This window comes from Panicum virgatum, chromosome 2N (assembly GCF_016808335.1).
Source record: "Panicum virgatum strain AP13 chromosome 2N, P.virgatum_v5, whole genome shotgun sequence".
NCBI classification, from domain to species: domain Eukaryota; kingdom Viridiplantae; phylum Streptophyta; class Magnoliopsida; order Poales; family Poaceae; genus Panicum; species Panicum virgatum.
In genome coordinates, this window is record NC_053146.1 from 56,185,155 (window position 1) to 56,210,249 (window position 25,095).

General features: G+C 48.2%; 1 long non-coding RNA gene, 1 other non-coding gene and 1 pseudogene across 2 annotated transcripts; 2 read left to right on the plus strand and 1 right to left on the minus strand.

Annotated features, from left to right (window-relative positions):
• The first annotated feature begins 5,971 nt into the window (after positions 1 to 5,971).
• On the plus strand, positions 5,972 to 12,379 carry LOC120658476. The gene is made up of 2 exons (XR_005668688.1): positions 5,972 to 6,844; positions 11,994 to 12,379. It is a non-coding gene; the product is annotated as an uncharacterized LOC120658476 (long non-coding RNA).
• Positions 12,380 to 12,985: 606 nt separating this feature from the next.
• Positions 12,986 to 14,830, plus strand: LOC120662792 (annotated as a pseudogene).
• A 4,931-nt stretch (positions 14,831 to 19,761) lies between these two features.
• LOC120663165 lies at positions 19,762 to 19,900 on the minus strand. The gene has a single exon (XR_005670387.1). It is a non-coding gene; the product is annotated as a small nucleolar RNA Z247 (small nucleolar RNA).
• Positions 19,901 to 25,095: the final 5,195 nt, after the last annotated feature.

Consider the following 25,095-nt stretch of genomic DNA (forward strand, 5'->3'; position numbering starts at 1 on the left):
GCCGCAAGCCGAAGAAGGAGGTCGTCATGGCGGCCACGGCGGATGTCGGCGAGGAGTAAACCGAAGCAGCTCTCCTGTGAAGACCGGCGTCGGTGGCGCTGGGTTTAGGGGGGTGATTGTTGGAAATAAACCCAGCGCGATCGTGTTCGCGGCTGGGGGGTGCGTGTGTGCGCGTGTGCGCGCGGGTGTGAGCTCGGGTCCGGCTGTGTGTGCGCACCGGGACGAGCGGAACGCGATCGTGTGCGGCGATCGTCGTGGCGTGAGTGGAGTCAAGATCGGGGGGGGGGGGGGTGATCGAGCTCGTCCGAGCGAGCAGAAGGGAGGCTGTTGGGGTCGTTAGAGCGCCCGCATTGACCGCGGTATCTCTGAAGCACGTCGAGCGCGTAGGAGCGCGTCGCGGCGAAGCAGAGGAGGTCGTGCCGGTGTTTCAGGGCAGTAGGTGGGTCGTGCGTGCGTCCACCGGGCTATATAGCCTCCTTTGTAACCCCGTGATCAAGCTACAGAGTTGAATTAGAGAGCGGCGTCCGGTGCCGTGCGTTAGAGCGCAAATTCCTCTCGTGGTTACTGTTCATCATCTACCTCTCGCCATCCAAAATTCGCTCTGCGTGGTGTCCAATTCGTGAGGCTAGCGGCTTGGTGAGTACGAGGGAGTTGTGGTGCGTCGATTTCGCACCAAGTCCGGGGCTGGAGTTTTCCGGAAGGGTGACTTCACCGGCGACCCCCCCCCCTCGGCGGTGCTCTGTTCGCCGTTCGCGGCGGTGTTCTGCGTCGGGAGGACCCCGACAGCGCCCGCCGTGGCCGACATCCGCCTCGCCTCCAAGGAAGACCCGGACATCCGCGCGCCGCTGGCGAAGGCCGGCGCCGTGCCCCTGCTCGCCGCGCAGCTCTCCGCGCCCGCGGCCGTGGCCGCCGCCGCGGCGCTCCTCAACATCTCCATCTCCGCGCGGGAGCAGGTGGCGTTCGTGTAGGGCCTCCTTGACGCGCTCACCGCCGCGCTCGCCACCAGCGCCGCGCACCACGCCGCCGCCACCGTGCACAGCCTCCTCTGCGCCGAGGTGCGCCATTGGCAGGCGCCCGCTCCTCGCCGCGCTCCTCCGTGTGACGCCATCAGCCTACCCAAGTTCGCCGCGCTCGTGCGCTCCACAGACATCGACGCCGTCGAGGAGGACCTGCGCCATGCCGACGGCGGCAGCAGCAGAGGCGGAGGGGAGGCAGTCGCGGACCACAGAGGAGGGGCGGGGGAGAAGAGAGTGGAAATGGGCTGGGTTGGGCGGGCGGGCTGGACAAAAGGGTTGGGTCGGGCACAGGGCGAGAGGTGACGTGGAGCCTACTTGGACTGACGTGCTACGTCCACGAGGACGAAAGTGGTAAAAATATAAATATTTTCTCTCTTTCGTGCTGATTTTGTAGTGCCAAAAATGAAGATACTCCCTCCATATTGAAATAGAAGTCGTTTAGGACATGATTGTGCATACCAAGGAGTCGTTAATGGGTAAGTTTTCCCTGTCTATCCTTATTAAATATATTTGGGGTTCGAGTCTGTTCCAGAACCAAACTAGTAACTAAGGGGCTAGCGCGGCGCGACTGGGGTGCTAGGGCTCGTTGGCGCGGGTTCGATCCTGCGGAGCCACACCATTTTTTTTTTTCTCTGGTTCGATCCCGCGGAGCCACACCATTTTTTTTCTTCTCTTTGCTACGATTTTGCATGGCGCTGCGTTATTTTCGTTCGTGGCGTTCGTTCGCGGTCACGTTTGGCGCTCGTCTTCGGACGCTTGGACTGCTCTAGCTGCTGCTTTATTTAAACGCTTATTTGCTAGTCATTGCACCACTCCGACGGTTCGCTTGCTTGCTTGTTTCCTCCCATGCTTGCTTGCTTATTTCCTCCCACGTTCGCTTGCTTGCTTGCTTTATTTAGAACATGATCTAAACGATCCTCGAGATGACGACGACGCCGCGCCCTTGCCGGCGATGGACGACAACGACGACGCGCCCTTGCCAGTACTGGGCGACGACTCCGGCACCATCTCGGAGTCCGACGGCAAGGAGTCGTCCAGTAGCAAGTCCGGCCGCAGCATGGCGGGAGACGACGACGACCGGTGCGCGAACGCCGCCGCGGCCGTGCCACCGCTGGCCGCCGCCACAACGGCAGAATCGACCGATGACTCAGAGTCCATGGCGAGGACGAAGAGAGGCGCTGTGAGCGGGCGAGCGAGGGACACAAGCGGCGATGGCGAGCGAGGGACACAAGCGGCGATGGCGAGCGAGGGACATGACGAGCAGCGATAGCGACGACGACCAGAGCGGCGATGGCGAGCGGCAACGCGACCTGCGAGCGCGGGCGAGGCGTTGACGAAGAGCGGCCGTAGGAGTATTTACTCGCGTGCGCGAACAGCCGGGAACCTTATCGAGGCGTGCGCGAACGGCCGCATTTACTCACGCGTCCAGAGGCATCATCGTCCAAAACATCAGCCAAGCGCCCAAGCCACAGAACGACTTCTATTTGTCAACATCTCCCTCCCTCCAGAACGACTTCTATTTCAATATGGAGGGAGTACTATCTTTTAGAAGATGGCAATGTTATAATGGTATAAAATTAAATTCCCCCGCTTTGACCGGCGAGAGCACGCAGCCGGCGAGGATTCCGGCGACCGGGCTGGCACTGGTGGCACTAGCGCGGCCGAGCGCACCCGTTTGGGGGCCCTGCGTGACTGCTGGCCTGCCGCAGGCGGCCGGGGAAGAGGGTGCCCAAGCCCGTGGATGCGCGTGGCAAGGCGAATTTCCCCGAGCGCAAAGCGGATCCTCGCCTCCGTCGCTGAGCCGGCAGCACTTCCTACAGCGCTCGTGCTCCTCGTCGCTTCGCCTTGGAGCACGCGCGGATGCCATCGACGAACGAGACTACGGCACCGCTCTCTCCCTCTTCAGTTATTGCGCCCTGATGGAGTGATGGCGCCATGCGGCGAGTGCGCAGAACCACGATGCAAAGGGCGCGGCGCCGCGGATCGTGCTCGGGGCGCGGAATCGTCGCGTGGCGCGCTCTACCCTCTACCCAACCTCGTCGGCCGGCCCCACTGGGTGCCATCAGCGGCGCTGGCGTTCATGTTCCGATGATGTTCCTGTCCGTCCGGCGCACAGGCGTCGTCCTCACTCCTCAGTCCTCACGCCACGGGCGCAGCATTCGCGCGCACCCATCTCCTAAGCCCAGCGCGCGAGGGTGCAGGCCAGCAGCGCTCTGCGAGGGAGATCGAGGGCCGAGGCTGCTTCGAAACGCTCAAGCGCCCGTGCGCTTGCCGCGCTGTGCGGCAAGGACGTCTCTTAGCCGATCATGCCATGGGCGCACGCCCCGCGGCGTGGGGTTGCCACGAAATTGGCATCCCCCGTGACAGGGTGTAACGAACATGGCACCATTGATGCCATTTCGAGTGATTTTGGTGATCGAATGACAACACAACACTTGGACTAATATGATTGTTAAGATAATTATTCTCAGGCTTTTAGGTTCAAGTGATGACAAAGAGAAAGAGAAAATAGGCGTAGCAAGGCCCGAAGGGCAGCCCCTACGGGGGTTCCGCTACCCGGTTAGCGGACGGGGGTCGAGGGGGAGCCGCCCCTCGCGGGTCTCAGGGCAGCGCCCTGAAAGCTCTTCGGTCAGTAGCACCGGAAGAACCGACGCCAGGGCATCGGAGTATCCGATGGTAGTCGGAAGAACCGACGCCTTGATACTTTGGTGCAGAAGGGAATCGAAGCCAAGTCAGCCTATAGGCACCGGTTGAACCGACGGTCTAAAATAGGGCATCGGTGCAATGGCCGTCCTTTGTACCAGAGACGATGTCAAGTGCCCAGAAGAAGTTTCTTCAGCACCGGTTCAACCGACGGTGCATCGGTGCATACCACCGGTGTAATGACGTCAGCGTCCAGGAGAAGATTCCTTCAGCACCGGTTGAACCGGTGAGGCATCGGTGCAAAGCATCGGTTCAACCGGTGGTCTCTGCGTCAGCCATCAGGAGTCCAACGGCTACTTCGTGTTATGAGTGACCGGATGAACCGACGCTACCCTGCCAAGAGGCATCGGTTCTTCCGGTGGCACGCAGATTTTCAGCTAACCGTTGGAGCAACGGCTACAAGACTTGGTGGCCTATATATACGCCTCACCCCGGCCATTTGAAGATTGCTGGAGTTGCTGGACATCCCACACACACCCAAGAACATCTCCAAGCCATACAAAAGCATCAAGATCATATCCTTAGCCCTTAGCACACTTTGAGAGTGTTGTGTAAAGGATTAGCTCTTAGTGAGTGAGTTTGCAAGGCTTAGAGCCTTTGTGCTGTGGTTCATTAGTGAACCAAAACAAGAGCTTGGTGCGCCGGCACCTTGGAGCGTGGAGCTCGCCGGCAACGTCATCGACCCTCCGACTTGGTGTGGAGCGGCGACGACACCTTTGTGCGGGGGACGTGGAGACCCCCATCCTTTGTGGAGAAGCTCCTTAGTGGAACCCGGGGCCAAGGTGACCGTGATTGTGTTCACGGAAGAGACTTGGTGGCCGAGTAGCAATACTCTTAGTGAGTGCTACAACAACGTGGATGTAGGTGTGCCTTTGTGGCTAACCGAACCACGGGATAAACACCCGCGTCAAGAGTTTGCTATCTCCTATCCCGCTCTTTAAGCTTCCGCAGTTCATTCTAGTAATTTGTATGCCTTTACTTTCATAGAATAGTTTCTTGATAGGAAATGCTATAGGTTGCTAAACTCTTTTGGGATAGGGGTTTTTACACTAGAACAACCTAGTTGCACATCTAGTAGCTTGTTTTAGTTTAAGCTTTGTGCAAACTAGTTGGAGCCATAGGTCTAAGTTTTTATTAGTGCCTAATTCACCCCCTCCCCCTCTTAGGCTAGAGCACCCGATCACTTTCACAGGGCATACCAGCAGAGGCGCAGAGCCACGGACTGAAGGGGCGCTAGCTACGGGCTGCAGCTTCTCCCACGGCCGCACTGGAGGCTCCCCCGGGTTAACGTCGCCGCAGCAGAGGGCCGCCGCTCCCTCAGCGCCAGGCTCGACGCGATCTGAGCGCCGGCGCGCGCTCCGCGCGCGCGGACGCCGCCGCTCTTGATCATCTCCGCCTGCCTGCCACCAACCGCGACGCGCTAATCGCCGGCTCCAAGGCAGGCAGATAGATCACGCTCCGGGCGCACTAGCCCCCGCGGCCCGCGGCGAGGAGTGGCGCGTGTGGACGGGGACACGGGGTGGTCGTGATTTCATTTACCGTCCACCCCACGCGGAAATTTCTCTTTTCTCTTTCTCGATCGGTGGATCGTATCTGAACTTGAAATTTTGTGTGACACCTTGCCACCGCGTTCCCCATCTCCATGATTTTTTTTAGGATTTCTGCGCACCTGTGCCGCCGTGGAATGGGGATTTCCAGATGGATGGGAGTGGTCGTTGTTTCATTTACCGACCACCCCCTGGAGAGACTTCTCTTTTCTGCTTCTTCCGGTATGCGTGGCATCTGAGTCTGAAAATTCGTATGGTTCTTGGAGACTACACTCCTCGTCTCTGTGAATTTTTATGGGATTTTTTAGCTCTTGTGGCGCTGAGAAAATAGGATTATCTCATCTCATGTGGTCTGTGGCCGGCCTTTGGTTCATCACCGGCCATGCAGTGCACCCCGCCCCATGAGCAGCGCTGCAGCGGACATGGACTGGAGACACAACGTGTTCCGGCCATGGATTACGTGAGATCCGAGACCGTCGCGAAGGAGGGGCTGCGGGATGCGGCTGCACTCGCCGGGCGGCGCACTGGACTCGACGTCCATGGCCTTGGCGATTCCCGGCAACCATAGTGGCTGGCCGCAGGGCGATCGCTGAGCTTGAGGCCGGCCGGGTGATCAGGCTGGTTTCGTTCAGAGTTGGCACTAGACGGTCTGGAATCTGGATCACCCACGCGGACGCCGACAGCGCCTCCTCGCCGGCCATCTTCAGAGACCGAAACCTGCGGACAATATCTGGCCTGTCATTGGGCCACGTCGCCTCCTTTTCTCGGCCGTTAGATTGCTGCTGATGTTTGATCGGACGGCTGTAGCAACAACTAGCCAACAGATTTGTCTAGGAGCTTCTACCAGCGTGGCTGTACCGGTATTTATCTAGCAAGTTCCTGATAACGCTTCGTCGTCTAGGAGCTTCTACCAGCGTGGCTGTACCGGTTTTTATCTAGCAAGTTCCTGATAACGCTTCGTCCAGTAAATCCCATAGCCAAAAGATAAATGCTTTGCCTGTTCATCTCCCACAACAATAGCTTCCGTCCAGTGCCTGCTACCTTGCCTGTTCATCTTCCGCAACAATCTTCCATCCAGTGCCGGTTCATCTTCAGCAAGCTTCCATCCAGTGCCTACTCATCTTCCAGAGCAACAAACCCAACAACTGATCCAGCGCCACCAAGACGGCGCCGCCCATCCCCCGTAAGCCTTCAACCACCTTCGCCCCGCCCCCCTCGCTCCTCCGCAACCAGCACCTGCGCTCACCCAAGACCGCCTCCGCATCAGCCTCAGCGGCTCTCGCCACGGCTGCCCCTGTCGTGGCCGCCGAGCCCGCACCTGCGCCATCCTTCCAGCCGGCGTTCGTGGCCGTCCAGTCCACCGTGCTGCAGGAGCACGACCCCGCCAGGCCCAACGACAACGAGGACTACCACAAGGACAAGCTCCGGCGGACCAAGAAGGCCAAGCTGTGCAAGGAGCTCGAGTGGCCGGCGGCTTCCGAACGCAGCCCCCCCAGCTCCTCCTGCCGATCAAGCGCGATTGAATCTATCCGTCCAACCCTCATCGACCTGTACAGACAAACGTCATCCATACCCAAGGTAAGGCGCATTCCTCTGCCTCGCTACTTGAATTAACTTGTATTTCTATTGTTGAGTTACTATCCGTTCAATTTCTGAAGCCAATCCATAGCTGCATCTCGATTTAACTCTTAACTGCTACATGCTAGATAAGCAGGTACTTGCAATTCTGAACAAAGAACAACTAGCTAGCAGAAGAGCCCTACACATTATAACTCTAAATATACTCCAAACTGATTCCTAAAAGCATTATACATAGAGCAAATAAAAAAAACTAACTGCATTATATTTCCTCTGTACCCCATTCTTTTTTCGTTGATGTCCTTGAAAATTACTGATTACTAATTATATTCTTTTATGTTCTCTTGCGTTTTGCTTACAGCCTTACACAAATATTCAGATATGCCTGAGAACCTATATGAAAACGATCATAGCTTCCATACAAAGTCCAATAAGACACAGAACCCTATACACCAAACAGAATTTGCACAGCCGCATACAAAGCGAATGAGATACATGAGAGTGCAGAAAATACATGAGAAAAAAAGAAAAAGAGAAGAACAAGATAGCTTCCATACAAAGTCCAATAAGAGACAGAGCCCAGTGCAAGAAATAGAATTTGCACAGCCACATACAAAGCGAATGAAATACATGAGAGTGCAGAAAATACAAGAGAAAAAAAGAAAAAGAGAAGAACAAGATAGCTTTCATATGAGAGAAACAGCACTAAAACGACATTGTCTAAACACAGAACGTAAGCATTCATATTTATCTTCGTCCTCCGGTATGGTGTATTTCACACCAGAATATATCAAACATATAAAAGAATCATACAATGAAAGATCATATTTGGGCATACCAGAACACAAATGCAGATATTGCAATGCCATATTTTGGTTCAATGAACGAAATAAAGATAAAAATAAGCATAATAGAAAGGAAATTATATACTCTAATTGTTGTAAATATGGTCAAATCAGAATATCACCATTTAAAAACCCTCTAAAATTTCTTGCAAGATTACTTGACAATAAAGATCCTATGTCTAGACATTTCCTACAAAAAATAAGACAATACAATAGCTTGTTTGCTTTCACGTCAATGGGTGGTAATATTGATAAAAATATAAACCAAGGAGAAGGTCCGTATGTTTTTCGTATAAATGGCCAGATACATCATCGTATAGGATCACTACTACCAAACAGAAATGAAGAGCCAAAGTTTGCTGAACTGTACATCTTCGATACAAAAAATGAAATTGAAAATAGGATACGAGCATTAAGCAAAGAGGACCCCGAAGAAAATGATATAGACCCTTATATAGTACAAGAGCTTCAAAAAATGCTAGATGAACATAATCCGTTAGTAAAAACATTTCGACACGCCCGTGATCTACTTGAAGAACACAACAGTATAGATATCAGTATCCGTATTATAGGAGCAAATAAAGATGATCCCGTACAATATGAAATGCCACATATTGAAGAATTAGCAATACTGGTTGTAGGTGAGCTCAATGTCGAGAATTACAAAAGAGATATAGTTATCAGTAGCCGAAACAAAGGTCTCCAACGCATATCTATATTTCATCCTGCGTATATGCCATTGCAATATCCTTTATTATTCCCTTATGGAGAAAGAGGATTCCAGCTTGGTATACCTTATCATGAACAAAAAAACTTAACAAAAAGAAACACTGTTACAATGCATGAATTTTTGAAGTACCATATGCATTATCGACCAAATCAACCAAATCCTTATCTATGCTATGGTAGACTATCAAAACAAGCAATTGTAGATGCTCGTGCAATGGAAGACGAAGACAGACTTATGTTTATTGCTAGGAACCAACAAAAATTAAGAGCTGAATATCTACAAGGAATATTTGATGCAGTTGAAAAAGGCTTAAGTGAAGCAAACCAAATTGGAAAAAGAGTCTTGTTGCCATCAAGCCATACTGGTTCTAAACGTTATGTAACACAGAACTATCATGATGGCATCGCAATATGTCGTGTATATGGACCACCACACCTCTTCATAACATTCACATGTAATCCCAAATGGCCTGAAATAACTTTAGCAATTCTAGAAGGACAACAACCCAATGATAGACCTGACATTATAGTACGTGTATTCCATATGAAACTACAACAACTACTAAATGACATACGCTCAAGTTCAATCTTTGGTCCTATATCAGCTATCCTCTACTCAATAGAATTTCAAAAAAGAGGACTACCACATGTTCATATCTTAATTTGGTTAGATAAAAATGCAAATGAAATAACTCCTGAAATAATAGACAAGTGGATATCCGCTGAAATACCTGACCCTATACAAGATCCTTTGGGATATATACTTGTATCAGAACACATGATGCATGGACCATGTGGTGAAATGAACAAAAACTGTGCTTGCATGAAAAAAGGGAAATGTTCAAAATTTTACCATAAAGAATTCTAATATGAGACTAATTTTACCGATACTGGTTTCACTCATTATAGACGTCGTGATACTGGAATATACATACGTAGGGACAACCACAACTTAGACAACAAATGGGTCGTACCACATAATTTATCACTCCTAAAGAAATACCAAGCACATATAAATGTTGAATTTGTAAACAAGAGTAGACTATTAAAGTATCTATGCAAATATGTAAACAAAGGTGGTGATAAGGCAAAGATTATTTTTGAGCGTATTAAAAAGGGTATACATCCACCAACAAATGAAGAAACCAATGAAATTGATGAAATTAAAGAATATCTAGATTGTAGATATATATGTGAGCAAGATGCACTATGGAGATTACTTGGTTATGAAATACATTACCATTGGCCACCAGTCGAAAGATTGCATGTTCATCTACCTCTAATGAATACAGTTAGGTTAAAACAAGATGCCAAACTACGAAACATCATCGAAGATCCTAGAAATAGAAAAACAATGCTCACAGAGTGGTTTCAAGCTAATAAGGAACACGAAGATGCCAGATACCTAACATATTGTGAGTTCCCACAACAATGGAGATGGGATGAAGCGAACAAAAAATGGATCAAGAGACAACATGGATTTAAAATAGGAAGACTATATTATGTTAACCCAACAGAGGGAGAACGCTTTTTTCTTCGTATGCTCCTAATGATTGTGAAAGGAGCGACAAGTTACAACGATGTAAAAACATACAATGGAATTCAATACCAAACTTTTAAAGAAGCATGTGCAGCACGAGGATTACTAAATGATGATAATGAGTGGTACCATACATTTGAAGAAGCTGCAAATTGGGCTACTGCTTCACAACTACGTTACCTATTCACGACCTTGCTACAGTTTTGCAATTTAAAAGATGAACACAGGTTCTATGAAAAAAATTGGAAAAAAATGATTGATGACATTGAGCACCGATTAACTCTAAGGTACCATCCAATTAAATATTGTCCTACTGAAAAAGAACTACAATATCTACTTATCGAAGAATTAGAAGATATCTTCTCTAAAAATGGGGTTAACATAACTAACTTCAATCTACCTCAAAAATCAAAACAGCATATATTAGATTTGGAAAACAAACTTATTCAAGAAGAAATGGATTATGATACAAACTATTTAGAGGAAGAAGCTAATAAATTATACTTGCAACTCAACATGGAACAAAGACAAGCTTACCATCGCATAATTGATAGTGTCTTAAATAATGAACCATGTTTTTTTTTTATCCGGCCATGGAGGTACTGGCAAAACGTTCCTGTGGAACACAATTGTTTCATACCTAAGAGCACAAAAAAGAATTGTTCTAACAGTAGCATCATCTGGGGTAGCCTCTCTACTACTTCCAAATGGCCGTACAGCTCATTCAAGATTTCGAATTCCAATAGATATAGATGAATTGTCATTATGCGATATAAAACGTGGAACTAAACTTGCTCAACTACTAAAGGAAACTTCACTCATAATATGGGATGAAGCTTTGATGACAAATAAGCAATGTTTTGAAGCTCTAGATAGATCCCTAAGAGACATATTATCTGAAACTAATGAAAAAGCCTCTGACATACCATTTGGAGGGAAGGTAGTTGTTCTTGGAGGAGACCCAAAACAAATATTACCTGTTATTGAAAATGGATCAAAATCACAAATCATAAATGCTTCAATAGTTAGATCATACCTTTGGAATAATGTAACAAGACTTTACCTCACCGAGAATATGCGATTACGAAAAATTGAACCGACAAGTACAGAATACATAGAGCAAAATAACTTCAATAATTGGATACTAGGTATTGGAAATGGAACTATTAAAAAAACATTCAATATTGATAATGATCCAGACTCAGACTCAATAGTAGTCCAGATACCAGAAGATCTACTAATCCACACAACCGGAAATAAAATAGATGCATTAGTACAGTTCACATATCCAGATTTTAAAACAAAGTTCCAAGATCCGCAGTATCTCAAGGAGAGAGCTATTCTTGCAACCACTAATGAGATTGTCGATGAGATCAATGATCACATGCTTCAGTTAGTACCAAGCATAGCAAAAGAATACCTTAGTGCAGATACGATATCTAAATGTTCGGATACATTGAATGATGCTGAGATACTATATCCAGTAGAATATCTCAATACTCTAACCGCAAATAATTTTCCAACTCACAAGTTGCATCTAAAAATCGGTGTTCCAATAATGCTATTAAGAAATCTCAACCAGAGCCTAGGTTTATGTAATGGGACAAGACTAATAGTAACTAACTTAGGCGACAATGTTATTGAAGCTGTTATAATAACAGGCACACATACTGGACATAGAACATATATACCCAGAATAAATCTAACAACACAAGGATGCTGTTGGCCATTTACTTTATGTCGACGACAATTCCCAGTAAAGGTTTGCTATGCCATGACCATAAATAAAAGTCAAGGACAAACTCTATCCAATGTCGGAGTATATTTAAAAAAACCCTGTGTTCACACATGGACAATTATATGTTGCTATATCGCGAGTTACAAGTAGAAAAGGACTCAAAATATTGATAGAGAATGAGAATGGCACATGTGGAACAGAAACTCAAAATATTGTATACAAACAAATTCTTCATTTGATTTAATCTAGAATAAGATCACACGTGCCTACATACTAACATGTTTCCTACAATTGCAGATGACCATTATCTTGCTTCCAGATGGACACCAAAACTATGGAAATGACATGAAAATAAGGATGACGACATCGAAGTCTTCACCTTGGTGCTAGGGATCAAAAGATGCATCACAATACAACCATAAATGTAGTTCCATCTTATGTACTTCATATATTTTCTTCTCAGCTAATCCATATTCTGTACAGCAACATGTGCCTTTGTATGTATTCAAGGGCTAATTTTGTATCATGTGTGTTGATAACAACAGTTTCTGAACCCCTCTATTTTCTTTGCCTTCTTACCTCTACAATAGCAAATAGATTACTACAGCTGGTGTGGTACCGATATGAGAACACATAGTACTATCCCCTGAATCGTTTCTGAGGAATAAATGGATCTACAAATATGGACTGCACGCCACGTGCTTGACAAAATAACTATCCCCTGACATATACCGAACCACCACTTTGTTTCTAACAAGTAAGTCGCGTCTTATAATTATACAAGGGGGCGCAGCATAGCCGCGCCAGCAGTTTCTAGTTCGATTCGATTGCTCCTGGCAGCTCATCGGATCGGATTAGCGTTCCATTGAGAAAGAGCTCGATCGGCAACTCTGGATGTTACTGTGCTAGCTGCCGTGCCCATCCGTCCAATGATGTTCCCGGCCGGCCTTGTTCATCTCTTGCTCGCTCGCGTTTCTTCTTGCCTACGCACCTGCTACTGCTAGTACTATGCAGAGGCTGGCACCCTCACCGGACAGGCAGAGACAGCCCTAGCTCAACTTCTCCAACCAACGCCGACATTATTGGAACGCATATGCCAAGATACCGTCACCCATCAGGCCATCACCTACATACAACCGGCGGGCGACCTCGACGGGCTAGCAGTCTAGCAGACCATTGACATTTCGCACTTGCTTTTTTTTTTTTTTGCTATGCCGTGCTAGCTATTTCCGTGCCAAGATCTTAGTTAGCACGGTGAGTGGCACAACACAAAACATGATAGCACAGCACGTCGTCTTCATGAGCTAGTATATATGACAATAGAGAGAAATCTCTACCTCTTCTAATGCCCATTTCTCTACTTTAGTGACAACATAAATCTTATATATACGCACTGTGGCTCCATCCATCTCTATATATACCTACTATCGATCGCTTGGTCGATCGTGAAAACCTCGACAAAGCATTGCATTGCTCTAGGCGGCCGCAAGCGTGGGTAGGAGAGGAGGACGACCACGTCGGAGCGCGCGTGCCGGGCATGGCGGCGAAGCCTCACCTGGTGTTCTTCCCGTTCCCCTCGCAGGGCCACATCACCCCGGCGCTCCAGCTCGCAGGGCTCCTCCACCGCTGCCACGGCTTCGACGTCACCTTCGTCCACACCGAGCGCAACCGGCGGCGCCTCCTCCGCGCGCGCGGCCCGGGCGCGCTGGCGGGGGCGCCGGGGTTCCGCTTCGCCGCCGTCCCCGACGGCCTGCCCCCGTCCGACGAGGACGCGGCGCGGGACGTTGCCGCGCTGCTCCTCTCCCTCCCGACCATGGTCCCGCACTTCAAGGAGCTCGTGCTGTCCGAGCTCCCCACGGCGAGCTGCCGCCGCCTCCTCGTCTCCGACGTCGACCCCATCCTGCGAGCCGCCCAGGAGATCGGCCTGCCCAGCGTCACCTTCTGGGTCAGCAGCGCCAGCTCGTTCATGGCCATGCAGCAGGTCCGGCACCTCGTTGCCAAGGGTCTTGTCCCTCTCAAAGGTACAGTAAATACTTAGCTACGATGAAGAATTGTTTACGAATACTCCAGTAGTCATCAGTAGCTTAATTACTATTATTTGATGGGATAAATACTAAATAAAATAACAGTCGCTGTAAAAATGTGCAGACGCTGAGCAACTGAGGAATGGATACCTGGACAGCACAGTCATTGACTAGGTACAGGGGTTGCCCAAGGGCATGCGCCTCAAAGACTTCCCGAGCTTCATCCGCACCACGGACCCCGACGACGCCGTGCTCGCCTTGACCCTGCGCTCAACGGAGTGCTACCGCACCGTCCCATCCGCCATCGTGTTCCACACCTTCGAGGAGCTAGAGAGCCAGGTCATCAGCGTCATGTCGGTCATCCTGCCGCCTGTCTACGCCATCGGGCCACTACCGCTTCTCCTCAGGGAAGCCGGCGCCGGCGCCGGCGGTGACCATGCCGCCACCACGTCGGCGGGTTCCAGCCTTTCCAAGGAGGACCGCGCGTGCCTGGACTGGCTCGACGGCAAGCGTACCAACTCGGTGGTGTTCGCGAGCTTCGGGAGCCTAGTGAAACTGACCGGCGAGCAGTTGGCGGAGCTCGCCTGGGGGCTGGCCAGCAGCGGCTACGAGTTCCTGTGGGTGATCAGGAGCGACCAGCAGGCGACCGGCGCCGCCGGTGCAACCGCCGCCATCCTGCCGCCGGAGTTCCTGGAGGAGACGGAGGGGCGGGGCCGCGTGACGAGCTGGTGCCCGCAGGAGGCGGTGCTCCGGCACGAGGCCGTCGGCGCGTTCCTGACGCACTGCGGGTGGAACTCGATGCTGGAGAGCATCTGCGCCGGGGTGCCCATGCTGTGCTGGCCGTTCGCGGCCGACCAGCAGACCAACAGCAGGATGGCGTGCACGGAGTGGCGCGTCGGTGTGGAGCTCAGCGAGGATCCCGGGCGGGAGGAGGTGGAAGCGGCGATACGGCAGGTGATGGGCGGAGGGAGAGGGCAGGAGCTGAGGAGGTCAGCGGCGGAGTGGAAGGATAAGGCCGCACTCGCGGCTTGGCCAGGCGGCTCTTCTTGTGTAAATCTTGAGAGGGTGGTAAGCGAGGTGCTTGCTATTAAACGAAGCTTTTTTACCTGATGTTCTTCTTTTTCTGATCATCGGTGTGCTGATGTTAATTTCACCTCAAGAAAAAGTGCCCTGGATTTGAGTTTTTTTTTTTCAATATGCTTATAACCTGCTCATTTTCAAGGATTGTAAACAAACTATTATTTCAAATGTTCCCAAGTGGTAATAAATAATGTATCAAAATATGTGTAGGTTAATAGTCCCTCCATTACAAATTATAATTTATTTGATTTTTTATCTCAAATTTGACCACTCATTTTATCCAAAAATTTGGGACTTGCTTTATTAATAAAAGTTCTTCAAATTTTAAATTTAACTATATAAATTTTTTGAATATGACGAGTGGTCAAATTTGGGATCAAAAAATTTAAACGAATTATAAGTTGTAACAGAAGGAGTAGATCGAAAATCTGAAAGCCAATTATTGTCCTAAAATTATTGCAGCTTCGTTAGTGATCTTATCGGATTCGTATGACGTGACAATTTCTTAAGGAATCGTATGTTATGTTTACTACAGTATATAAGTTGATTTTGTCCTAACAAATTATGCTGAATCCCTGCACGCATCTATCTCCAAAACCAAGACGAATTACGGACGTAGACGTAGACATGTCACATGTGGTTGTCGCTGCCGTCCGACCTGTTTCTTGAGATCTTCAACGGCCGGAGGCGGCTGCCGCGCTCCGCTGCACCGAAGTCTGCAAAGCCGTGGCGGCGCGCCATCATCGGCGCGGCAATGCTGCCTTGTGCCTCCGGCGGTCCGGCCCCGCCCCAACTGCTTCGTTCCCGGCCTCCTCCTCGGCTTCTTCCACAACTACTGGGACAGAGGAGGTCGCCACATGCGGATGCAGCGCTTGCCAGGGCCATTGGAGCCCGCAGCCCCGCACCCGTCGTGACCGCCGCTGCCAGCGGCCTAGAGCCGTACGACGAGGTATATTGTCGTCGCGTGACGGGCTCGTCCTCCTTGTAAAGAATATGGGAACGTGGTTGCCTATCTTGGCTCACCACGGCTTCATATTATATAGGGGTAAACCCGCAACAAGATTACATCATGAGATTACAAGTTTGTTGTGCACCGGTTGAGATATTCTCGAGTTAACTCTAACAAGCCTGGTCGGTTACTCAAGATATCACCGTGTACAACAACAACCATATCCATACGGTCACAGCCGTGATATACAAGGAAAGGATAACAAGATCATATCTCTAATACCCTCCCTCAATCTAAACTCTGGTGATACTCAAGATTTAGATTGCGCTTGAAATCTTCAAATTGTCGAGTAGGCAAAGCTTTGGTAAATCCATCAGCTAGCTGATCTTTGGAAGACACAAACCGAATTTGCAACTGTTTGTTTGCAACTTGTTCACGGACGAAATGAAAATCGATCTCTATATGTTTTGCTCTGGCATGGAACACTGAATTAGCAGCAAGATATGTTGCACCAAGATTATCACACCACAAACAAGGAATCTGAGTAACCGACACTCCAAGTTCCCTTAGAAGTGACCGAACCCAAATTAGTTCAGCTGTTGCATTTGCCATAGATTTATACTCTGCCTCTGTGTTTGATCGGGAAACCGTTGGTTGTTTTCGAGCGCTCCAGGAGATAAGATTTGATCCAAAGAATATCGCAAACCCGCCTGTAGATCGCCTATCATCAACATCTCCAGCCCAATCAGCATTCGAAAAGGCACTTAGGAGTGCAGAGTCTGTTTTGCCAATTCTTAATCCTGTTCCACTAGTCAACCATATGTATCTTAGGATCCTTTTAACTGCCGTCCAGTGAACTGTTGTTGGCTCATGAAGAAACTGGCATACTTTATTAACTGAAAAAGCAAGATCTGGTTGAGTCAAAGTAAGATATTGCAAAGCACCTACAATACTCCTATACCTTGTGCTATCTTCGAGTCCAAGTGCTTCTCCTTCTATCTTTGAGAGCTTTTCAGTAGAAGACAATGGGGCTACTGTAGCTTTGCACTTTGTCATGCCCACTCGGGAAAGAATGTCCTTTGCATATTTCTCCTGAGATAAGACAAGGCCTTCTTTGTTCCTTTTGACTTCAATACCCAGAAAATAATGTAGATCACCCAAGTCTTTAAGTGCAAAATCTTTCTTAAGATCCTTGAGTAAAGCTGCCACGGCTTCCTGAGACGAGCTAGTAACAATTATATCATCAACATAGATCAACATGAAAATTGTTAAGCCATTCTTTTGATATATAAATAATGAAGTATCTGACTTTGACGATTTAAAGCCTAACTCAATCAGTTTCATGCTCAACCTTAAGTACCAAGCTCTAGGCGCCTGTTTGAGCCCATAAATGGCTTTACCAATTTACATACCAAGAAGGGTGCATCATTGCTTTCAAATCCAGGTGGTTGTTTCATATATACTTCCTCTTCCAGAACACCGTGAAGAAACGCGTTCTGTACATCTAACTGTCGTAGACACCATCCTCTAGCAACAGCTATAGATAGAACCAATCTAACCGTAGCAATTTTAACAACAGGACTAAAGGTATCTTCATAATCAATTCCATACCTTTGCTTGAATCCTTTTGCTACCAGTCTGGCCTTATACCTATCAATGGTCCCATCTGCTTTTCTTTTGACTTTGTAAACCCACTTGCAATCAATCAGGTTTGTACCTTTCTTGGCCGAAACAAGATGCCATGTATTGTTTTTGAGTAGAGCATTATATTCTTCCTCCATGGCTTTTCTCCACTTGGGATCATCTAGGGCTTCTTGTAAGTTTTGAGGTTCACCTGTCAAACACAAGTATCCATACCTGATTGTACCATTAGTATACTTCTTAGGTTTGACAATTCCACTCTGAAAGTGTGTTCTGGGACGCGGGATCGGAGAAGATTCAACCGGATCTGAACCAGCAGAAGGTGTTGGAGATGAACCAGTCGTAGCCGCAGATGATGTCGCAGATCCAGATGATGTAGAGGATCCGGGTGACCCAAGCGCTGGCGCGGCGCGTCTGCTGTCGGAGGACTGCGCTACCCCCCCCCCCCCCCATGCGGCGATGCTCCAGTGGCTGCATGCGACTCAGAGTTAGTTGACGATGGCGCAGGAGAATCCGCCTGGGAGCGAACGCTGTCAGTGGCAGGTGAATCAGCTTCTGGGTGCGCGCAGCCTGTGCTGCAGCCTGTGCGCCATGATTTGATGCAGCGGTTGCATCATTTTCTTCTAGATTTTCACCCAAGTGTACCTGCAGTTCATCATCACAGCTAGGCACATTTGTGTTAGCAGTAATAGGGTCAGTACGGTCTACACCCCTAGGAAGAAGATGGTCTAGGAGAAGAAAATTTTCTTTGCGAAGGCAAGCACCGGCATTCTCATGAAGTTCAGAGAAGGGAAAAATAGCTTCATCAAAGACAACATCTCTAGAGATATAGACTCTCCCAGAAGATGGTTCGAGACACTTGAAACCTTTATGCCGGCCACTATAACCAAGAAAGACACATCGAGTAGATCAAAAAGCAAGTTTCCTGGTATTATATGGGCGTAAATTGGGCCAGCATGCACAACCAAAAATCCTAAGGGACTTATAGTTAGGATTCTCCTTAAAAAGACGTTGGAAGGGGGTGTCAAAGTTTATAACTTTACTAGGGAGAATATTGATCAAATAAGTGGTTGTGAGAAAGGCTTCATCCCAGAATTTTAGGGGCATGGAAGTATTTGCTAGAAGGGCAAGGCCTACTTCAACTATATGTCGATGTTTCCTTTCTGCAGCACCATTCTGTTGATGTGCATGAGGGCAAGAGACTCGATGCGATATCCCTATTTTTTGGAAGAAGGAATTTAGCCTCTCATACTCGCCACCCCAGTCACTTTGCATGGAGATGGTCTTTCTATTAAATTTTCTCTCAACAAAGCTTTGGAAGTCATGAAAAACCTGAAAAACATCAGATTTTTTCTTGAGAAGGTAGATCCATGTAAATTTGCTATAATCATCAATGAAGCTCACATAGTAAGAATAGCGCCCAACCGAAGTAGGAGTTGGTCCCCAAACATCAGAAAAAATTAACTCAAGGGGAAAAGTAGATATGCTACTTGACATGCCATAAGGTAACTGATGACTTTTAGCTCTTTGACATGAATCACAAACCGACTCAACCGAATTATCACTGGAAAAAGAAATATCATTGTTTTTAAGCACACGCTCGACGATGGGAAAGGCAAGATGCCCTAGACGACTATGCCATCTACTTGTAGATGGTTTATTGATTCCATAAACTTGTTTTACTCCAACGACTCCATGCTGCTGCGGCTCAAGAGGATAAAGTCCCCCTTTACATCTTCCTCGATGAAGAATTTTCTTCGTGGCTTGATCCTTGATTAGAAAATAATTTGGATGAAATTCAAGAAAGGCATTGTTATCTGAGGTAAGACGGTGAACTGAAACAAGATTCTTATGGGCGCTAGGAACATGGAGAATATTTTTGAGATGGAGTTCAACACTAGGGGTATGTAAAACCGTATGACCAATATTACTGATTTTCATACCTGTGCCGCTTGCTGTGTGGACTTGATCTCCACCATTATACTTGTCACGGACAGACAGGTTCTCCAACGAACTTGTGATGTTGTCGGATGCACCGCTGTCCATGTACCAGTTGGTGTCGACCCCATAGCTTGTGGTCGCTGAACCTGCAACTCTGGTCGAGGGCTGGTAATCTTCCTCGAAGCGGTACCAACACTCTAGGGCTTCATGATTGTACTTTTTGCAGATTTGGCACTGAACTTTGGTGGAGCGGGTGCCCTGTTGTGCTGTTTGGAAGCACCTCCACTGCCCCGGCCACCGCCAGAGCGACCACCTTGTCCACGGCCACGTGGATTGCGTCCACGACCACCACGGCCTCGCGACGCAGAGTTGACAGAGGACTGGTAATGTCCGCCATCATGGTTGTTCTCTCTGAGCATCTCCAGACGAGTCTCATAGGACAGCAATTGAGCATATAGATCACTCATGGTGATGGGGTCAGTGCGGCCAAGAATGGAAGATACGACAGGATTATAATCGAAATCTAAACCATTCAAGATGTAACCGACCATCTCATCTTCATCAACAACTTTACCAGTCGCGGCGATCTCATCTCCGATGGTCTTCATCTTGTCGAGGTAGTTGGCCATCGAGGTGGATCCCTTCTTGAGGTTGGCGAGTTGAAGTCGTAGGTTCGTGACCCGCGACCGTGAGCGTGCCGAGAACATTGTCTCGAGCGCCGTCCAAGCCTGCGCCGCGGTGGTGAGGGTGGCGACCTACCCCAGCACTTCTTTGGTGAGGGAATTCAGTAGATGGCCAAGGAGTTGCTGGTCCTTTGCCAGCCAGACATCGTGTGCCGGATTGGCCACGATCTGCTTCTTGCCGTCCTTCTCAATCTCGATGATCTTCGGAGGAGCCGCCATCGTGCTGTCCAGGATACCCATGAGTTGAGCACCACGGATGGCAGGAAGGAACTGCGCTTTCCAAAGCACAAAGTTGTCACGAGTAAGTTTCTCGGTGACAGGAGGACCGAGGGGAAGGAGCGCCGCCGATGATGTCGACGCCATGGTCAAGGGAAGGTGATAGCAGATGTATTTTGGGAAGAGGTGGCTCTAATTACCATGTAAAGAATATGGGAACGTGGTTACCTATCTTGGCTCACCACGGCTTCATGTTATATAGGGGTAAACCCGCAACAAGATTACATCATGAGATTACAAGTTTGTTGTGCACCGGTTGAGATATTCTCGAGTTAACTCTAACAAGCCTGGTCGGTTACTCAAGATATCACCGTGTACAACAACAACCATATCCATACGGTCACAGCCGTGATATACAAGGAAAGGATAACAAGATCATATCTCTAATACTCCTCTCGGTGGGAGGGCGGCGCAGGATCTCTGCTCGTGCAGCCTCATGACCGGGGACCGCAAGTTCCTCCCCGCCGGCGCGTTCAAAGCGTGCACGTACATCTTGCTCACCGGATACGATGACCTAAGCTCGCAATGTCCTTGTCCGTCGCAGTGCTTTCGCTCGTCAACGCCTAGGGCCCCAGGCCTTCGCCCGGTTGTAGGCGCGTCCGGTGGTCGTTGAGGAACTTGGCATGGAGGACGGAGGAGGCGCCCGGATGTTGACGCCAGGCGCCAACCACGGAAAGAGGGAGGGGAGCGCCGGCGCCGTACGCGGACGGTGACGTAGCGACGCCGCGCTCGTCGAGCCTGTACGAAGCCAGTGCTCTTGCCTGCGGGACATAGAGGCGTGAATCCTGGGTCGTGGGGATGGCATGACCACGGAGCCGGGGGATGGCATGGCCATGGTGAAAGACCTCCTTCAACTAGTCCGGTCAATTCCTCAATCTAACACTGTAGAATGTCCATCCAACGGCGGCAGGTGCCGGCATGCAGATTGACTCTGCCACTCTGGTCAATAGATTTAACATTGTTTGCAGAAACCCCCCGAATTTGTTCACTTAACCCCCTGAAATGTATTCAAAGTTTTGCAGAAGCCCCCAACTCTGTTCGTCTTCCTCGCATCATGCCATCATGAGTTCAAGACGGACCTCAACGGGGGATGGAGGCAACCGGCGGCGACTCTTTCGCCCACGACGGTGCCCGCGTTCGGCACCCTGATTCGTGGGTTCCCCATCCACAGTTTCACATGTTGGTGATATGCCTAAGAGCCCATCATCACAATACGGTTTAAAGGCCCAAGAGGATATTGATCCAAGAGGGATTAGGGTTACTAATGGGCCTATGAGATAGAAGCTCATTAGTATGCCCTATATATACGAGGGAGGGGCTAGGGGGGCGAGACAACCGGTGAGCCCCGCCACCTCCCTAGCCGCCGCCCCCCCTCTCTCGGCCGCCGCCTTTGCCGTGCGTGTGGTGCTAGCACACCGACGCCCGGCGTTTCATCCCCGTACGTGTGGACTCCGTGGAGGCGCTGCTGCGACTGCTGCGCTGATCGGCTGCTGGGATCAAGGACGAGGAGCTCGATTCGTGGGACGTGATCGACTACTTCCTCTACATCGACGCGCGACTTCTTCCGCTGCGCTGCGCGTCTAGTGGTAATGATCTAAGATCTTCTACTCGCAAGTATCTTGGGTATATGCGGTAGTGATGCTAGCGTAGCCTACCCGTTTCCCTACAGTGGTACCAGAGCCAGGTTGCGTAGTTTTTGGTCTGGATCATTAGCATATAGGTGATATGTTGTTGTAGTAGATTGGATCTATTACTTTTGCACGATTTGATTAGATCAATTGGTCATAAGGAGTTAAAAACTGGAGTGAGTTGATTGCGCGGCATGTGACAAAAAGATTAGTTCGTGTTCTTTCTCTGTTATGCATATGACATGTCCCTACCGGCTGGAATCACCATCAGGGACTAACTGTGTGCATAGTTAGCAGATTGAACCAACAGATCGAGGTCATGTGTAGATGCAGTCTTCTCAAGTGCAAAGTTTGCACGGTCAATATGATTGAACTAGTGAAAATTGAGGCATTATGAATGGCTCGGATTTGAGGTGATGCGATCACTCTGATGAGATTTCATAGGGACCGCCGTTGCTTTCTCGCTATAGCGGCTTCCTAAGCGCTACTTTGGTAGAACACGTCGTACGCCTAACTTGTTTTTGCAGGGTGTGATGTAAATGGTATGGCCTCAATGTCATGTGATGATGTATGTGATGATTTGTGCGGCCTGTGTGTCGCATGTTAACACAACCGGGTTGAGGTTGCACCATTATTGTATAATGACCTGCGTGTCAACTTGTGATGTTTGAATCCTCATGTAATTATTTCACTAGCTATTAGATGTAGTAGCTTAGTATCTTTTCATGGAGGCTTCAATCATGATGGCGATGATGATCACCACAAGACAGGACGGATGGCAATGGAGGTCACCTTGGAGCCATGGCGATGGAGCCCATTGTGATGCAAGAGGCCATACTATTCACAATATAATATGATTATATGCCTGTGATGTTTATTTTCCCGTCATACTATTCTCTCATGCTTTTACATATGGTGGATGTTTTAATCATGATAGAATAGCTTCCCTCAGGAAAGGTTGAGTTTTTTATGCCTTTTACCAATAGCTGCACCTATAAATTTTGATCGTTGTGTGGTAGGTTTACTAAAGTACCCTCAGCTATCACTTTTGTATATGGTGGATGTCGGACATTCACAAGCATAGTATTGGTTTACTCAACAAAGCTATCAAAATAGTTTTGGGCTTTAAAGCATAGGGTTGGGGCCGGGGCATTGGATGCCACCCAACAAACAAGAGTCGCATAGAGATGTGATTAGTAATTTGTTGCTTACCTGTATCACTACTTTTCTAGCCGTGATACTAAAGCTCACTAGGATTTTAGTGATTATGGATCTTGAACCACTATATGTCATTAGAGGGAAGATGACTTTGATATAGTAGGTTGTCTTTTGTTAAATCAGTTAATGAAAATCTTTACATAAACTTAGTGCTGAAATCTTGCTTTACTTTAATGTTGTAGATCATGTTTGCCAGTAACAATTCCGCTTTCAATTTGTGTTCTATTCTTGAGAAAGAAAAGTTGAATGGAACAAACTTTATTGATTGGTACCGCAACCTGAGAATTGTCCTCAGGCAAGAGAAAAGGGAGTATGTTCTTGAGCAGCCATATCCTGATGATCTCCCTGACAATGCAATTGCTGCTGATCGTAGAGCTTATGAGAAGCACTGCAATGACTCACTTGATGTCAGCTGTCTGATGCTCGCCACAATGTCCCCTGATCTGCAGAAGCAGTATGAGCATACGGATGCTCATACCATGATCGAGGGGCTGCGTGGGATGTTTCAGAACCGAGCCAGGACTGAGAGGTTCAATATCTCAAAGTCTTTGTTTGCGTGCAAGCTGCCAGAAGGTAGCCCGATCAGTCCTCATGTGATCAAAATGATTGGTTATATTGAGACTTTGGACAGACTTGGTTCTGAACTTCACCAAGACTTGGCTACTGATGTTATTCTCCAGTCGCTCCCGGCGAGCTATGAGCCTTTTATCATGAACTTTCAGATGAATGGCTTGGATAAAACATTGAGTGAGTTGCATGGGATGCTAAAGACAGCAGAGGAGAGCATTAAGAAGAATCCCAATCATGTGATGATGATTCAGAAGGAGAAAAAAGGAAGCATTGGACGCCTCCTAATCCCAAATGTAAAGGCAAGGAAAAGAGTTCCAGTGGTGAGTCCTCGGGCTCTAAGCTAAAGCCAGCACCTAAGGCCAAATCTGGCCCTACTTCTAAGGATGAATGCTTCCATTGTCATGAAAAGGGACATTGGTCTAGGAACTGCAAGAAGTACTTGGAAGAAAAGAAGAAGAAGAAGGGAAGTGAGACTTCCACTTCAGGTATAAATGTTATAGAAATTAATATTGCATTATCTTCCAGTGAATCATGGGTATTTGATACTGGATCGATGATTCACACTTGCAAATCGTTGCAGGGTCTAAGTGAGACTAGAAGATTTGCAAGATGCGAGTTGGACGTTCGTGTCGACAATGGCGCAAAGGTTGCGGTGTTGGCGGTCGGCACCTACCACTTGTCTCTACCCTCCGAATTAGTTTTGGAATTCAATAATTGTTATTGCATTCCTGCTTTGAGCAAGAACATTATTTCTTCTTCATGTTTGGAAGAAGTTGATGATTTTAAGATTGTAATAGAGAACAAACGTTGTTCTATTTTTTGCAATGATATTTTTTATGCTCATTGTCCATTGGTGAATGGATTATATGTTCTTGATCTTGAGGATAAATCTATCTGTAACATTAATACTAAGATGCTTAGACCAAATGATTTGAATCCCACTTTTATTTGGCATTGTCGCTTAGGTCATATAAATGAGAAGCGCATTGAACAACTCCATAAAGATGGATTGTTAAGCTCATTTGATTTGGAATCATTTGACACATGTAAGTCTTGTTTGCTTGGAAAGCTGACCAAAGCGCCTTTCACTGGTCATAGTGAGAGGGCGAGTGACTTGGTCATAGTGAGAGGGTGAGTGACTTGTTGGGACTTGTACATACCGATGTATGTGGACCAATGAGCTCAATAGCCAGAGGTGGTTTTCAGTACTTCATTACTTTCACTGATGACTTTAGTAGATATGGCTATATCTACTTAATGAGGCACAAGTCTGAATCATTTGAAAAGTTCAAAGAATTTCAGAATGAAGTACAAAATCAATTAGGCAAGACAATTAAATTTCTGCGATCTGATCGTGGAGGAGAATATTTGAGCCTTAAATTTGGTGAT